This window comes from Anabrus simplex, chromosome 4, assembly GCF_040414725.1.
Source record: "Anabrus simplex isolate iqAnaSimp1 chromosome 4, ASM4041472v1, whole genome shotgun sequence".
NCBI lineage: Eukaryota > Metazoa > Arthropoda > Insecta > Orthoptera > Tettigoniidae > Anabrus > Anabrus simplex.
The window spans coordinates 408,398,196-408,416,909 of record NC_090268.1 but is presented as its reverse complement, the minus strand read 5'-3'; the positions used below and the strand labels follow the sequence as shown (position 1 = coordinate 408,416,909).

At 42.4% G+C, this 18,714-nt stretch overlaps 1 protein-coding gene across 4 annotated transcripts in view; it reads right to left on the bottom strand.

The window, feature by feature from the left end:
- LOC136872779 (uncharacterized) overlaps nucleotides 1-18,458 on the bottom strand; it is a 75,446-nt gene extending 56,988 nt beyond the window's left edge. Inside the window, exons 1-2 of one of the 4 annotated variants that reach the window (XM_068227533.1) lie at nucleotides 1,912-1,928; nucleotides 1,520-1,642 (exon numbers count right to left, since the gene is read on the bottom strand). The gene's annotated coding sequence lies outside the window, so the exon portion shown is untranslated. Of the gene's footprint in view, nucleotides 1-994; nucleotides 1,020-1,519; nucleotides 1,643-1,911; nucleotides 1,936-18,435 lie in introns of those variants that run through there. The other 3 variants (XM_068227534.1, XM_067146617.2, XM_067146619.2) reach the window with 3 other exon arrangements.
- Between the last annotated feature and the right edge of the window lie 256 nt (nucleotides 18,459-18,714).

Here is an 18,714-nt window from a genome sequence, read left to right as displayed (position 1 = left end):
GATTGATTGATTGATTGATTGATTGATTGATTGATTGATTGATTGATTGATTGATTGATTGATTGATTGATTGATTGATCGATTGATTGATTGATCGATTGATTGATTGATCGATTGATTGATTGATTGATTGATTGATTGATTGATTGATTGATTGATTGATTGATTTGATTGATTGATTGATTGATTGATTGATTGATTGATTGATTGATTGATTGATTGATTGATTGATTGATTGATTGATTGATTGATTGATTGATTGATTGATTGATTGATTGATTGATTGATTGATTGATTGATTGATTGATTGATTGATTGATTGATTGATTGATTGATTGATTGAAGTAGAAGCAATGCCAGGAGCCAGCTAAGGGCTCCGTGGTCGCCAACCCACGCTCCAAAGTTCAGAGCCCCTGAGTCCCCTTTTAGTCGCCTCTTACGATAGGCAGGGGATACCATGGGGTGTTATTCTACCGCCCTCACCCACAGAGGGAAATGTTATCGAGAGACTATGAATTAAAATGTTTCAGTTCACCAGTACATCCACAATGGACTTGAGCATCTTAAAGAGTACAGAAATAACTCTGACGGGTATAATAATCAATAATCCACGTTCCAGTCCAGTAAGAACCTCTGACGTTATCCCGATGGTAGTATTCATCTCCGAACATCACAGCACTCTTTTATATATATATATTACGTGCCTTTGCTGGCAGGACCTAGTGTTTACAGTGCACTATGTCTTCTGGTATGGGCTAGAGCAATTTTGTTACTTTCATTGATCTGTCTTAGCTTTATCCTTGGCTTGGACAAAATGAAAGTGACTGAGGTATGAGTGATGCTAGTAATGCCATTCCTTTTGCAGCCAGTCCCTGCTATGAATGGTGTGAAAATATTGCTCATAGGGTCAGTTAGTGCATGCATTTCAGTGGGCTTGGCAGACTGATATGTAATAGCAATTTCTGGCTCGCCGAGGAAAGCAACGGGAAACTACCTCACTCCTCATTTCCCTAGTACGCCTCTTCAGTGACAGCTGATGGCGGAACTGTTGAGGATCCAACCATCCTTCGGGCTGAGGACTAAACATACATACATACATACATACATACATACATACATACATACATACATACATACATACATACATACATATATTTTACAATTTGCCTTACGTCGCTCCGGCACAGATAGGTCTTATGGCGACTATGGGATAGTAAAGGCGAACGAGTACGAAGGAAGCGGCCGTAGCCTTAATTAAGGTACAGCCCCGGCATTTGCCTGGTGTGAAAATGGGAAACCACGGAAAACCATCTTCAGGGCTGCCGACAGTGGGGTTCGAACCCACTATCTCCCGAATGCAAGCTGACAGCTGCGCTGCCTACTCGCCCGGTCAGCACTCTTCTTACCTGTAAGTGGTATCATAGTAACATCTAGATTACAACTGCACTGTCCGGTTACGTTTGTACTTGTAGAGCGAGTGGCTGCGTGGTTTGGGTCACGTAGCCGTGGGTTTCCGTACCTTCCCACGTCACACGAGGCAAATGTTGGGGCTGCATCTTAATTAAGGCCATGGTCGCTTCCTTCCCACTCCTAGCCCTTCTCTATCCCATCGTCACCATAAGACGGTGCGGCGTAAAGCAAACTGTAAAAATAAATAAAAAAATAGAATGTTTGTACTCCTTGAGTACAGTTTCAAGTGCGGTAATAAACAACTCACTTTCTGTTCTGTGAACATTTCTGTTCGCTATACGGGAGCAGTACACCATGTATGTACCGAGAAACCTGGCCTATTCACTTTGCGACAAGTGCTGATTATATTATACTTATCAAATAGCTAATAACAATGGAATTGCATTAATTTAGATTCTAATCAGTCAGAGTTAATTCCAAATAATTTCCAGAAATACTCACTAGGAAGTTCAGCGGTGATAAAATTGTAACTTGAAAAGGGTCCGTAATTTCTTAGCTTATATATTGAAAGAAATGAGTATAAGACATTCCCCGGAGTACGCGGAAGAGAACATTGTAAGATGAACTGCTTATCATGGCCACTCGATAGTGAGGTCACGGGGTTTTAACCTGCTGATCTTTTAATTTCAAGATTATGTTAACTTCTTTTGACGTGGTGTAGGTCGAATAAAGTAACGGAAATTTCATTCAGGTTATGAAGACCGGGCGAGTTGGCCGTGCGATTAGGAGGGCGCAGCTGTGAGCTTGCATCCGGGAGAAGTGGGTTCGAACCCCACTGTCGGCAGCCCTGAAGATGGTTTTGCGAGTTTCCCATTTTCACACTAGGCAAATGCTGGGACTGTACCTTAATTAAGGCCACGGCCGCTTCCTTCCCATTCCTAGGCCTTTCCTGTCTTATCGTCGCCATAAGACCTATCAGTGTCGGTGCGACGTAAAGCAACTTGCAGGTTATGAAGACCTTCGAAGATGTGAAATATAAAGGTTGCCGCTAGTTATCAACTCTATGTTCTGTCATCCTTGAAGGTGTGCAACGTAAAGACTGCCACTGGCCAATAGATCTATGTCCGTCCAACTTTGTCCTCGAAATCAAACTTGAATTTATTTCTGCTGTAGGTAGGGTGATCATCTAACCTGAATTAAATCCGGCCTTTTGGCACGCAATCTAGTCAGTATAAATGGTATACCATCTCCTTACTCTGATGACCAATAGGTGATGGTGACTATTGTTTTATGAGGAAGTACAACCAGGCAACCACCCACTATATAACACTAATTAGAGAGCAAAGTGGTGGGTATCCGACACTTCGAAAAATGAAGGTATCGACCGAAGGAAGGGCGTGAAAACGAAAGACTCACTAGGCCTCGAGTGTTCTAATATCTTCGGAGTCGTAAAAGAACAAGAGTTGACAAAGGGAGGTAGGATAGGATAGATGAAGGAGGGAACTTGGCACATGTAAATGGAAGTAATGTCAGGATTAGGTAAGGGCCCTATGGTCGCCAAACCACGCTCCCAATTTGATATCCCGTAGAGCCCCTTTTAGTCTCCTATTAGTATAAGCAGGGGATACCCTGCGTGTTATTCTACCGCCCCCACGCACGGGGTTATCTGTCAAGCAATGTCTCTTATTATCAAATCATCTTTATCATTAACGACATTTGATCCCAAAATCAAATTCACCCAAATATTAGTCACTAAAACAAATCAGACACTAATGTCTTCGTTTGAAGAATCGAAAGTATTTTGCTCCACGTCGTTCTCCTCTTCCAACATTATGTTCATTTCTCCAACATTAAATTGATTTTATTTTCACTCATGTTGACTGGTGGTGGCGAAGGCGATTATTGATTTATGACGAAGTACAAGTAGGCAGTCCGGCTCCGTGGCTAAATGGTTAGCGTGCTGGCCTTTGGTCACAGGGGTCCCGGATTCGATTCCCGGCATGCTCGGGAATTTTATCCATCATTGGTTAATTTCTCTGGCACGGGGGCTGGGTGTATGTGTCGTCTTCATCATCATTTCATCCTCATGACGCGCAGGTCACCTACGGACGTCAAATCACAAGACTTGCATCTGGCGAGCCGTACTTGTCATTTGACACTCCCGGCACTAAAATCCATACGCCATTTCATTTCATTCCACTAAACAGAAAGAACAAATAGAAGGGATCTAAGACTTACAAAATGAAGATATCAGCCAAAGAAAGACAAGGGCCACGAAGGCCGTGAAAATGGAAACGACTCCCTAGGCCTCGAGCGCTCTAATACTGCCGAGGTCGGAAAAGAACAAGAGTTGATCAAGGCAGGTCGGATAGAATAGATGAAAGTGAGGAGCCTGGCACAAGTAAGTGAAATCAATGTCGGGACTAGGCTGAGGGCGCCGTGGCCGCCAACCCACGCTCCCAATTTGAGAGCCCCTGGAGTCCATTTTAGTCGCCTCTTACGACAGGCAGGTCATGTTGACTCGCAGCTTATTCACAATCTAAGGAACAATACGTAAACAGACTATTTTACCTGTAACATTACAAGCACGCACTAAGTACCACTCAGTATCTGAATGGTCAGCATTGAGGCCTTCGGTTCAGAGAGTCCCGGGTTCGATTCCTGGCCGGGTAGGGGATTTTAATCGCGTCTAATTAATTCTTTTGTCTCGAGGACTGGGTGTTTGTCCAACATTTTCCTGTTCATATTCAGACAACGCACTGCACTACCAACCACCACAGAAACATGCAATAGGGATTATCCCTCCATAGAATGTTGGCGTCAGGAAGGGCATCGGTCTGTAAAACAGGGACAAATCCATCTGTGCTGCACACTTCGCACCCACGACCCCACAGATGTGGGAAAAGCGGTAGAAGAAGAAGATTACGAGCACACACTAAGGGTGGTATTCATGAACGAGACTTAGACTTAGAAGGCGCTAAGTCGCCATTTCCATTTTAAAATCGCTACTTGAAGGTAAGTAAATTTAAATGGAGACTTTACTTCCAAGTCGCCGATGTTCCGTACTTAAGTAGACTCTGAGATCAGAAAAATAATAAAACGGCAGATATTGCTGGTGTAGTTAATTTTGTAGGCGAAGTTGAAGAGATCCAGGAAATGATTCAGTACGTTGCGCCTAATCTTCGGCGTGTTATAAGAGATGCACAGAACCCAGTTGAATTTTATACAGAAAATGAGTTCAGAAAACGATATAGATTCGACAAACGTACAATATTAGATGTACTAACGATGTTTGAAGACGAATTACAGAAATATAATAATCGAGGATCACCCATACCTCCAATAATACAGTTGCTAATTTCGTTAAGATATTATGCTACAGGTAAGAGTAAAATTGTTGTTACTATAGTGCAAAGTTTTTGCACTTTCTACTCATTGTGTTATCTAGTTGCGTTAAGGGATGATCGGTACAGATTAATGCATTCTAATGGTAAATACAATAGCGTTTCACACTTCCACGGTTTTCAGGTAACTACCAAATTGACTCCGCTGATTTACGAGGAGTAAGCCAGCCCTCAGTATGTAGAATAATCAGAAGAATATCAATCCTGATTGCCCGATAGAGACCACAGTTTGTTTCGTTCCCAAATGAAGCTGAATGTCGAAATAATGCGCGTCGTGTGTATGAAAGATCCCGATTGCCTGGAGTGGTTGGAGCTATTGATTGCATCCATGTACCAATAATAAGTCCAGGTGGCAACCATGCTGAGGTTTTCCATAATAGGAAAGGAATTTTTAGTTTCAATTGTCAGGGCATAGTCAACCACGAGATGAAGTTTATTGATTTCGTGACGGGTTGGCCGGGTTCTACACATGATAATAGAATTTTCAACAACAGCAGGATTTGTTTGCAATTTGAAACGGGACAGCGACGTGGATTACTCGTTGGAGATACTGGTTACGCTTGCAGGCCATTCTTGATGACGTCCCTTATTAATCCTCAAACACCACCTGAAGAAGCAAACAATGCCTCTCACATTCTTGCTAGAAACGTAGTAGAGAGAACATTCGGATACTGGAAGAAAAAATTTCAGTGTTTATCAAGGAAGTTTACTTTTAAATTAAACAAAGTACCTCCGGTCACTGTGGCTACCGTTGTACTTCATCAAGAACTATTGGCTGATAAACTTCCGAATGAATACCCAGAAGATATTGAACAGCACTGGTCGTTATTAAAATCAGCTATTATAGCAGCTGGCAAAGAAGCAGTTGGTGTTAATAAGAGGAAACATCAGGTTTGATTTGACGAGAACGACAAAGAAATATGTGACCTAATTGATGAAAAGCGGAAAGTCTACAACGCGTGGCAAAATGATCCAAATTCATTTCCCAAGAAACATAGATATCAACAACTCAAAACGGAAGTGCAGAAGAGATGCAGGATGATCAAGAATGAATGGTGGATAGGTAAATCAAAGGAAATGGAGAATTTAATCACCTCCAACAACACTAGTGCCTTCTTCAGTGCTATCAAAGCAATTTATGGTCCCTCTACCAAAGGTCTTAATTGTCTAAAATCCAAAGACTGTACTGAAGTTCTTAAAGATCCTGACTTGATAGCTTCCCGTTGGAAACAACGTTTTCAAGACCTCCTGAACAGAAACTCACATGTCGAGGAAGATGTGTTTGCTGATATTCCACAACAGCCAATTCAAGATCACTTAGGTGAAGTTCCTTCTATTCAAGAAATTGAGAAGGCCATTCATCAGCTGAAGAATAAAAAGGCACCCGGACAAGATGGAATTCCAGCCGAGCTCTTCAAGGAGGGTGGTCCTTTGCTAATTCAGCATACACACATGTTGATTGTGAAAATATGGAACATGGGAACAATCCCTGCTAATCTACGGGATGCTTCCATCATCACTATCTTCAAGATAGGGGATAAGACTCTGTGTAACAATTATAGAGGAATATCATTACTCTCTGTTGCAGGAAAAATTCTTGCTAGAGTATTGTCTAATCGTCTACTGCCATTGACTGAAATGTGCCTACCAGAAACTCAGTGCGGTTTCAGGCCAAACAGAAGTACAATTGATATGATTTTCAGTGCAAGGCAAGTGCAGGAAAAGTCTAGAGAGCAAAACCAACTCTTGTACATGGCTTTTATCGATCTTGTCAAGGCGTTTGATTCTGTTAATCGAGAAGCTCTATGGAGAATTCTAGCTCTGATCGGATGTCCAAACAAATACATACAGATACTCAGACTGCTACACGACGGCATGTTTGCTACTGTTCTTTCTAATACAAAACCAGGATACCCTTTCCGTATTTCTACTGGGATCAAGCAAGGCTGTGTAATTGCTCCAAAATTGTTCTCACTATTTGTTGGCACTATACTTGTGGATGATAAACTGCCATCAGGAGTAGAACTTCTGTATAGAACTGATGGAAATCTGTTTAATATTAAGAGACTGCGAGCTAAGACCAAGGTGTCCTCAGTGTCATTTATAGAGCTTCAGTACACAGATGACAATGTTATCTTAGCCAACACAGAGGAAGATCTGCAATCAATCCTCAATGCTTGTAATCAAGCATATGAAAGTATCGGACTGGAAATTAATATTGATAAGACTAAGATCCTTTACCAGCCGGCACCTAATTCCAATAAGAGAACTCCGACTATTAATTTCAAGGGCCAGTCTCTACAAAACATAAATCATTTTCCTTACCTTGGAAGCCATCTTTCGACATGTGAAAACATTGATGCAGAAATCCAATACCGTTTAAGATGCGCTAGTGCGGCTTTCGGTCGTCTCCTAAGAAGAGTGTTTCACTCATCATATCAGTGTGAGAACCAAACTGTACCTTTACAATGCTGTTGTAATTCCTACTCTTATCTATGGTTGCGAGACCTGGACAACCTACAGGAGAAACCTAAAATGCCTGGAAAAATACAATCAATGATGCTTGCGGAGAATACTGGAAGTTAAATGGCAAGATCGTCGAACGAACATTAGCATCCTCGAGGAAGCCAACACTACAAGCACAGAGGCAAAGATAGTCAGGCATCAACTACGCTGGGCTGGTCATATCGTCCGCATGCCAGATACACGCCTCTCAAAGAAAATCTTCTACTCCCAAATAAAGAATGGCCAGCGTAACTATGGAGGGCAGCTTAAAGGATATAAGGATGTTCTAAAGTAAAAGCTTAAAAGATGTCATATTGATACGATCAACTGGGAAACTACAGCCGAGGATAGGCCCAAATGGCGTAGCATTGTATACAATGGAGTTGAACATCTAGAAAAAGATAGGAGAAGATTAGAAGCTGAGAGGAGGAACCGCAGGAAAGAACAAGCGAATGCGAGGGATGGCATTCTTGCACAACCATCTGCTGCAACTACTAGTGTGTGCTGTCACTGCAATAAAATCTGTGCATCCAGAATCGGACTGTTCAGCCATCTGAGACGACACAATTAATATGTCCAAATGACATTGTATTTATATACTACATATTCGTTGACGAAATGCCTATGATGATCATAACATTGCTGCAGACCGTGGTCTCCTGGAAGAACCTGTTGAAGGGAATGACGGTGGTGAACATCATGACCAACCTACTCCCCAAATGATGGGAGCTGTAGCCCGAAGAAGCATCATAGAACGATATTTTAACTTTCTGTGGCTATCTAAAATAACAACATTACCCTTTCAAAATGCAGTACCACAATTATGTAATACAATTTGCTTCATAAAATTGTTTTATTAATGGCCTAAATTCTATTTCGTAATAATTGTGCCCATTTATATAATAATAATAGTGTGTCCATTAACGTCAGTCATTTGAGGTTGGCTAATATATATATTCTCATTCATTCAACTTCGCTAATCGGCCAACTAGGGACCACGATAAGCCTCACTTTACATTCTGGCATTTGTTCATTTTTCACTTGATCCACATCGTCTTCACTAGCTCACTGTGTTTAGCACGACGTTCTTCTGTCCATTTAGCACCAGTTGCCGGTTTTTCGTCCCGGGAAGTCCCAAAAGTCTTGATGGCTGCTCTGAAAAGATTTCGGTCTTGTGCATCTTCTGCTTGTAGGCCCAGTTCTTTAAGATCTTTCTTGACATTAACCTACCATGGCATTGCCGTTTTTGGTTTTGAGTCAAATATACTGAAGATACGTGTCGTCCATCCAGAGTCGATCTTCCGTCGTATATGACCGTAGAAGCGAACACTGCCTTTACGCATTGTGTCCGTGATCTTCTCTGTCCTAGAGTATACTTCTTGCCTGGATTTTCTAATGCAGATGCCATTTTTGTAGTTTGGACCAAGTATGGTGTGTAGGATCTTTCTTTCTTTCCTCTCTAAATCCGCAAGCAAACATTTCTCGGACAGGATAAGGCATTCAGATGCATACAGCGATACTGGTTTGATGATAGTGTTGTAGTGACGGATTTTTGTGTTCAGGGAAAAGCAGTTTTTGTTGTATATGTTGCGGGTGGTTTGGAAAGTGACTTCTATTTTCTTTATTCTTGCTGCCATTTTGCTGAATCCATTCCCCAAGGTATTTAAATTTACTAACACGGTTTATCGTTCCATATTTGGTGTTTAGTTGTGCCGTATCATCTTTGATATTGGCATAACTTCTGTATTTTGCTTTTTTTTTTAATTCATGGAGTTCACTCATCTGCATGATAGTCAACTTATGCACCTCCTCTTGGAATTTCATTCTCGCTGCATGGAACTCCTTTCCCTGCTGAATCTTGAGTTTGTGAAGCTCTTTCATCTGCTAAGTTCCCTCCTGGCTTGCAGATATGGCACTGCCGCAGCTCGTGGTCTACTCACACATTTGGACATACCGGTACTCCTTCTTTCCGTGACTTTCTTTTCGGCTGATGATTCTGCCAGTAATGTAGGCCCACTCTCAGCTCCCGATGTTTCCAGTACTTCAGTGACTTCATCATACAACACCTCCTCTTCCGTCTCCTCTTCACCCATGAATCCATCGCTGTCAAACTCACTCGGAATCCTCAGATCAAGGTGAGGTACTACACTTTCCACCATTGCCAGAAAACTGTCATCCTTGTCACCTTTTGCACTAGGCCCTCCACAAGTTGCAATACTTTCCTTTCTTTGCTCCATTTTGCGTTGTCTGGATCTAAATTTAATATTGTTCCAACACTTTTTCAACTGCACTCCACTTCTCTTGATTGTGTTAGCTGTACTACAAAATTTTACACTAATGTCCTCCCACGCTTTTAATTTTTCCCTCATAGTAACACCGTCTTTCTTTTTGTTTTCAACTATATCTTTCTTCTCTTTCACTAGTTCTAATAACACCTCCCTTTCATAGCTGTTAAAGGCTGGGAATTTTTTCTTTCCATCCATCGTCGAGAAAAAGAAATTTAACGGTATTAAACTGAATTAGATTGAGTCCAATGCGATCTATAACACAGGAAAAGCTGACTTTCTTGTTCTTCTCCTTCTTAATCTTCGGTTTTCCCCTCGAACTCAGCGAGGGATCCCACCTCTACCGCCTCAAGGGCAATGTCCTGGAGCATCAGACATTGGGTCGTGGGATACAACTAGGGAGAATGACCAGTACCTCGCCCAGGCGGCCTCACCTGCTATGCTGAACAGGGGCCTTGTGCAGGGATGGGAACATTGGATGGGATAGGCAAGGAAGAGGGAAGGAAGCGGCCGTGGCCATAAGTTAGGTACCATCCCGGCATTTGCCTGGAGGAGAAATGGGAAACCACGGAAAACTACTTCCAGGATGGCTGAGGAGAGAATCGAACCATCCTCTACTCAGTTGACCTCCCGAGGCTGAGTAGACCCCGTTCCAGCCCTCGTACCACTTTTCAAATTTCGTGGCAGAGCCGGGAATCGAACCCGGATCTCCGGGGGTTGCAGCTAATCACGCTAACCACTACACCACAGAGGCGGACACTTTCTTCTTCTTCTACTGCTTTATTAAGAAAACAAAATTGAGTGACGGGAGACGCTGCGCTGCTCTTCCATTGTTTTCATAGCCAACTTCATATCTAATTCTTCACAACGTAACTTATCAAAGTCTACTTAACCAGCGTCTACTTTGTAAAAGCTGCGTCTATGAAACAGACTTCCACGAAACTCATCTCAACAAACTTACGTTAAGGCGAAGTCAACCGAGCGAGTTGGCTGTGCGGTTAGGAGCGCGCAGCTGTGAGCTCGCATCCGAGAGTTAGTGGGTTCGAACCCCAATGTCGGCAGCCCTGAAGATAGTTTTCCATGGTTTACCATTTTCACACCAGGCAAATGCTGGGGCTGTACTTTAATTAAGGCCACGGCCGCTTCCTTCCCATTCCTAGGCCTTTCCCGTCCCATCGTCGCCATAAGACCTATCTATGTCGGTGAGATGTAAAGCAAAATAGCAAAAAAACGTCGAAGTCAAAGTCTCGTTTATGAATACGACCCTAAATGCTAATCTAAAAATAACCAGTCTTGTTGTTTCAATAAACTGTTTCTGTCATTCATGAACATTGTTATCAATTTTTGTGCATTATTGGAACCTACATGGGCAAGGCTGCAGTGAATTCCATGGCATTTATAAGTAGACTTGGACCAAGGAAGGGCCTCGCAGGCACTCCATCACCTCCCCTTAGTCCTTACAGTGTTAAGTACAGTGACAGACAATAGAGGAGATAAACGAAGGCATAGTGAGAGTTCGAAGTAAAGCTTCTTGGTGGTGGTGGTGGTGGTGATTATTGTTTTAAGAGGAAGTACAACTAGGCAACCATCCTCTATATAACACTAAACAGAGAGAAAAATGGAAGGGGTCCGACACTTCGAAAAATGAAGGTATCGGCCAAAGGAAGACAAGGGCAACGAACGGCGTGAAAATGAAAGACTCCCTAGCCCTCGCAAACCTAATAGCGTCGGGGTCGAAAAAGAACAAGAGTTGACCAAGGGGGGTCGGATAGGATAGATAAAAGTGAGGAGCCTGGCACAAGTAAGTGGAAGAAATGCCAGGACTCAGCTGAGTGCCTCGTGGTCGCCAACCCACGCTCCAAAGTTCAGAGCCCCTGAGGCCCCTTTTAGTCGCCTCTTAAGACAGGCAGGGGATACCATGGGTGTTATTCTACCGCCCCCACCCACAGGGCGATAAAGCTTCTTGTGTACAACTTATCTTTAATATCTAAAAATGAGGCTGTATCGAGGTTACGGCTGCAAATTTTGACGTTGAAAGTGAGTTTCTTTTGATGGTTTTAGTGATTATTGCTTTTTTTTCTTCCTGGTGGCTTTGCTTCGCACCGACACAGATAGATCTTATGGCGACAATGAGATAGGAAAGGCCTAGGAGTTGGAAGGAAGCGGTCGTGGCCTTAATTAAGGTACAGCCCCAGCATTGCCTGGTGTGAAAATAGCTAAACACTGAAAATCATCTTCAGGGCTGCCGACAGTGGGATTCGAACCCACTATCTCCCGGATGCAAGCTCACAGCCGCGCGCCTCTAACCGCGCGGCCAACTCACCCGGTGATTATTGTTTTAGAGGAAGTACAACTAGGCAACCACCTATAGATAACACTAATCAGATAGAAAAATGGAAGGGATCCAATACTACGAAACAAAAGGTATCGGTGAAGGAAAGGCTGGGGTCACGAAGGGCGTGAAAATTAGATGTTGTTTAAAGGGCCCTAACATCTAAGTCACTGGATCCACGTGAAAATTAAAGACTCACTAGGCCTCAATACCTAATACCGCCGGGGTCCGAAAAGAACAATAGTTGACCAAAGGAGGTCGGATAGCATTTATGAAAGTGAGGAGCCTGGCACGAGTAATTGGGAGCAATGTGAGGACTCAGCTGTGAGCCCCGTGGTCGCCAACCCACGCTCCCAAGTTAAGAGTCCCTTGGGGCCCTTTTAGTCGCCTCTTACGACAAGCAGAGGATACCATGGGTGTTATTCTACCGCTTCCACCCGCAGGGGGATCTCTTTGAGGTTATCTTGTAATAATTTATTGTATACCTTCATATATTCTAGGAGAGAACCAGCCAATGCAGCCCATTATAATAATATAACTAAAATTATTTCATTTTATTCACCTGCCTTGGGATGCTTTCTTGTGCTGTTGTCAGGGTATGACCGATTCATCTCCATTTCCTTCTCATTATCTGTTGCTGAACGGGTGAAAGGTTTCTGTTTGAGATGGTCTTCGGGCACCATATTCTCATAAAGTACCACAAGAAGTGATTTATCTGATGTGGTAATCTCTCTGGTCACTTTCTAGGTCTCAATTCAATACAGTAATATAGATTTAGCCTACTTTCTTTGCTATGCCTTAATTTTTCTCTTGCAAGGGGACTTCGAAAAATTCAGGTATCGGCCAAGGAAAGACAAGGGCGACGAAGGGCGTGAAAATGAAAGACTCGCTAGACCTCGATACCTAATGCCGTCGGGGTCGGAAAAGAACAAATGTTGATCAAGGGAGGTCGGATAGGATAGATGAAAGAGAGGAGTGTGGCACAAGTAAGTGGGAGGAACCTCAGGACTCAGCTAAGGACCCCGTGTCGGTGGTGGTTGTGGTGGTGGTGATTAAGGTTTTAAGAGGAAGTACAACTTGGCAACCATCCTCTATATAACACTAATCAGAGAGAAAAAATGGAAGATATCGGCCAAAGGAAGACAAGGGCCACGAAGGGCGTGAAAATGAAAGACTCCCTAGCCCTCGCAAACCTAATAACGTCGTGGTCGGAAAAGAACAAGAATTGACCAAGAGAGGTCGGATAGGATAGATGAAAGTGAGGAACCTGGCACAAGTAAGTGGAAGTAATGCCAGGACTCAGCTAAGGGCCCCGTGTCGCCAACCCACGCTCCCAAGTTGAGAGGTGATGGTGGTGGTGATTATTGTTTTAAGAGGAAGTACAACTTGGCAACCATCCTCTATGTAACGCTAATCAGAGGGAAAATATGGAAGGCGTCCGACACTTCGAAAAATGAAGAGATCGGCCAAAGGAAGACAAGGGCCACGAAGGGCGTGAAAATGAAAGACTCCCTAGCCCTCGCAAACCTAATAGCGTCGAGGTGGGAAAAGAACAAGAGTTGACCAAGAGAGGTCGGATAGGATAGATGAAAGTGAGGAGCCTAGCACAAGTAAGTGGAAGCAATGCCAGGACTCAGCTGAAGGCCCCGTGGTCGCCAACCCACGCTCCAAAGTTCAGAGCCCCTGAGGCCCCTTTTAGTCGCCTCTTACGACAGGCAGGGGATACCATGGGTGTTATTCTACCGCCCCCACCCACAGGGGGTGGTGGTGGTGATGATGATTATTGTTCTAAGAGGAAATACAACTAGGCAACCATCCTTTATATAATACTGATCAGAGAGAACAAATTACGGGGTCCGACACTTCGAAAAATGAAGATATCGGCCAAAGATAGGCTGGGGCCGCGAAGGGTGTGAAAATGAAATACTCCTGGGCCTCGAGTGCTGTAATACCCTCGGGGTCGGGAAAGAACAAGAGTTGACCAAGGGAGGTCGGATAGGATACATAAAAGTGAGGAGCCCGGCACAAGTAAGTGGAAGCAATACCAGTACTTAGCTACGCGCCCCTTGGTCACCAACCCACGCTCCCAAGTTGAGAGCTCCTGGAGCCTCTTTTAGTGGCCTCTTACGACAAACAGGGAATATCGTGGGTGTTATTCTACGGCCTCCACCCACAGGGAGAACCCAACACTTTCCTCTTCATATTCGGAAAACACACCACATTACCAATCGCCATAGTCCGGTTCCATGGCTAAATGGTTAGTGTGCTTGACGTTGGTCACAGGGGTTCCGGGTTCTATTCCCGGCAGGGTTGGGAATTTTAACTATAATTGGTTAATTCCGCTGGCACGGGGTCTGGGTGTATATGTCGTCTTCATCATCATGTTCATCCTCATCACGACGCGCAGGTCGCCTACGAGCGTCAAATCTAAAGACCTGCATCTGGTGAGCCGAACATGTCCTAGGACACTCCTGGCACTAAAAGCCATACGCCATTTCATTTAATTTTGCCAATCACCATACGAACATGCAATAGCGTTTACATCCCTCCACATAGTATTGGCGTCATTAGGGGCATTCGGCCGTAAAACAGGGCCAAATCCACTTGTGAGGTGGTGGTGGTGGTGATTATTGTTTTAAGAGGAAGTACAACTAGGCAACCATCCTCTGTATAACACTAATCAGAGAGAAAAAATGGAAGGGGTCCGACACTTCAAAAAATTAAGGTATCGGCCAAAGGAAGACAAGGGCCACGAAAGGAGTGAAAATGAAAGACTCTCTAGGCCTCCATACTTAATACTGTTGGGGTCGAAAAGAACAAGAGGTGACCAAGGGAGGTCGGATAGGATAGATGAAAGTAAGGAGTCTGGCACAAGTAAGTGGAAGCAATGCCAGGACTCAGATGAGGGCCCCGTGGTCGCCAACCCACGCTCCAAAGTTCAGAGCCCCTGAGGCCCCTTTTAGTCGCCTCCTACGACAGGCAGGGGATACCGTGGGTGTTATTCTACCACCCCCACCCAGAGGGAGAATCCACTTGTGAGACACTGTTCGCACCCGTGCCTCCACATATATGGGAAGAACCGTAGAAGAATAAGAATAAGAAAAGTCCCTGGTATGTCAAGGCATAATAATAGAGTTGGGATAGTACATCGATTTGTTTTGAAAACTATTTATCTGTATGAGAGTGAACGCTGTGCTATTTCACGGTACCTGAATTCATATGTTGGAGTAAAATGAAACTGATATTATCACAATTAATTTATTATAAAGAATTCAATTCGACATTCAATGGTAATACCGTATATTTACTGCACTCTAGAAGTTACGCAAGGGCGATTGATTAAAGATTGCGCACAAAGCTGAAATTCAAGTCCGTCACTGCTTGCCTGTTTACTGTAACTTCATTCTTATGTTGAAAAAAGTACCAGGAAAATGGAAATGATAAAAAGTTGGACGGTCTCCGAGGAAATCAGTAGTCGCAGGAGATGTGGAGGCTTATATCTTTCAGGAAATAATTAGAGTTTGGAAGTAATATTGTGTAAAAGTAATTGACTTACATGTAACGAATACTTTTTGAGTAATATTTACTTGTAATCGTTACTTCTTACAAAATGTAATATTTATTCGTAAATTAGATCTTAAAACAGAATTATAATCGTTATATTATAGTAATAAATACAGCGTGTCCGAAAAACATCGACAACGCTTAGTACGCTGTGCGGTAAGGCAAACTGATCCGTTTTCAAGAAGGAACACATACCTAAAAACGCACAGCTTGTACGCTTTAGTGCATCGAAATGTGAGATAGGTGCGTGTTCCGCATGTGTCAATAAACCCAACATGAGTAACACATCGCACTAATTACAAACGGGGTTCGAAATGTGTACCTCCTACGTCATTGCAGAGCCCACATCGGCGGTGCTTAGCCTCACGCACATGACCCAATATGTGCGGTTGTCTTTGAAGAATTTCAATCGCTCCGTGGACTCGAGCAATAAGGTCCTCCGCTGACGTTACAAGACTGTCATACACCATCCTCTTCATACTATCTACGTGGAACTGTCCGACTTCTCTTAGTTGTCTCTCGATGGCCACAAACGTGGAATGATGTGGGGTCCGTCTGTTTGCAAAACGTTCCGCATACAATATTGCAGCAGCTCTACCACTGCAATATTCTTTGCCGTATGCAAGCACCATGTTGGTCATTTCCGCAACTGTGTGCTGGTACATGTCGCATTGCTGTTGACAACGTTATACTGCGCCCTCCGCTCCTTCCGCGTGGCATTGCCCCGTAGATTAGCATTGGGAGCACTCTACACCCAGGGTCTTGACGGGTTCTTTTATTGTTGTGGGGCTATTTCATAGGGTCACAGGACTTTGTATGTGCTTCAGCTAGCTAATATGTTCCGGCGAATAAAAATCGCATCAACGGTGGAAAATTGGATTCGGAATCCTATCGGGCGGCTTATTATCAAATTTCTATATTAAGGTTTTTAAGCCAATCGCTGTTATGTTTGCATCACCTATTTTCAAAATGTATGACATGCTTGTAACAATCGAGACCTTGTCTTGAATTAAAATTGATTATACCAAATATGATCTTGGAATGTGAATTCATTTCATAAGTAAGGCCATGAATATCTATTTTATAATGAAAAGATGGAGATATTCTGGATCGGATTATATTTATTAATTTAAATGATCCTACTAGTTAAGACGAAACCAAAGTATAACCCAGATTTTAAATATTACTGAAAAAACAAATTGGTAATGACATAAAACGGCTGTCGTAATTTAATTAATTTATAACCGATTCAACATAATGCAATGATTTCAAATTGATCACTCCTCATTTTATAAAAGCTATTTGAAATTCCGAACCTAAATCTATATTTATTCATTAACGTGCCTAAACCTGGAAAATTACCATTATGACCGTGTTCTTTCTTTTATTCCACAAGTTTTAGGTATTCTTATTCCTTCAGTTATGATTTGATGTCTGATTTTCAATAGGAGAATCTCGTTCATGTCAAATTCAGCCTAATGTCTTTTTATATGTGATGCCTAACCTAATTGAAATAAATAGTCATCACCACCTTAACTAACTCATACGTCCTGATGAGGTTCGCCTTAATACAACAATAATTACACGTCCATCCTCGCGCATACCTTCGAGGACCATGTTACTTTAATGCTACTGCATAAAATAAATAATCAAAGATAATATACATAAGGACAAGAATATATACACTCAAATGTTAATGAAACCACATACGACATCTCTACTACATCTACTAAACTACCATGTCCATGAAGTAAACATATAACTTATTAATATCATGCCATATATGCTCGAAGCTGTACGCGTGGTAAGCCTTATGCACGCCTTAAACACGTCGCCGTCATACCGACTAAAAACCCTAATGATTGACATAAATTTTGAATATGACATCCGAAACGTAACGATAATCGATAGGACAATTGGGGCCGACATCTCATCGCAATTAATAATTGTCTGCCTTACCATCTTAGCCTACACTTACATATCAACATTACGATCCCAGCATTCAATCATGTAAGAGTATTATAACCTTAACATCATCTTATACTTGGGCATTACAATTTCTACATTAGCTTATATACGAGTGTTACACCTCCTTTTGCTTTATCTAACTTCACACTGGCTTAACGCAATTAAATAATATGTTCTATGTAGCGACATCAAGATAAATCTTCATTGTCACCTCCCATCTTATTAAATGATCCACACAGCACAGCACTCTTCATTATTTCAACCACTAAATTTTATGTAAGCTAACCCACACATCAGTGGCATATCACGATATCATCCCCATGTTTTATTATTCATCATCACAATAACTATTACCATCACAAGCACTTAATACACTTGAATTATTCATCAACACAATGACCACCATCATCGCAGGTACTTAATATATTTGACACTCACACCATCATCATTGTCATTATTATTATTATCTCACATTGATTCACACGTGTCATTACTCACAACATTACTACATTTGTATCACTTACCTGCATTATCAAGGTTAGCTTCGCGATAAATATGCTGATTCTATGTTAATGTTGTTACATATGTATACATAGGCGCGTGTCTTCCAGTAATTACGGCACTACAACATAATATAAGCGATGTCGAAGTCATCCACTAACATAACCATTCATTCACTCGCATGTTATCGTAGCATTTCGAATGCCGAGTCGCCAAAGGCATATGTGAATTCCTATATACCAAATAACATAATGTCACGCCGCTCGATGTGTAATTACTATCACGTTTTGGCGAACTACTTCAGGACATGTACTACATATACATTACTACCTACATTAAGGAAACGAGTAACTAAAATAAAATACAGATGTATGTTGCATCAAATAAAGTACTCACAATAAAAAGACATCATTATAATGGAAAGCAGTTACTGACTTGAATGGCCAGGGTTATGGGAATCACCAACCTAGGTTATCCATTCCAGTAACCACTCCATCATCTCAGCTGGACCTGCTCGTACATGATTTAGCACTCCATATTCTCCTGTGAATTAGTGCTTCTTGAATACATTTCTGACAACATCATTTTAGACTCATGCAGATCACACCTGGAAAAGGTTAATATTAGTTCATTGATAACACACAGAGCCACTAGTAAATCAATTACGCATACACCTCTGATTATATGAAGTTATTTACGATACGGACAATCTCTATTATATATCGTGCTGCTCCTTCTATAATGG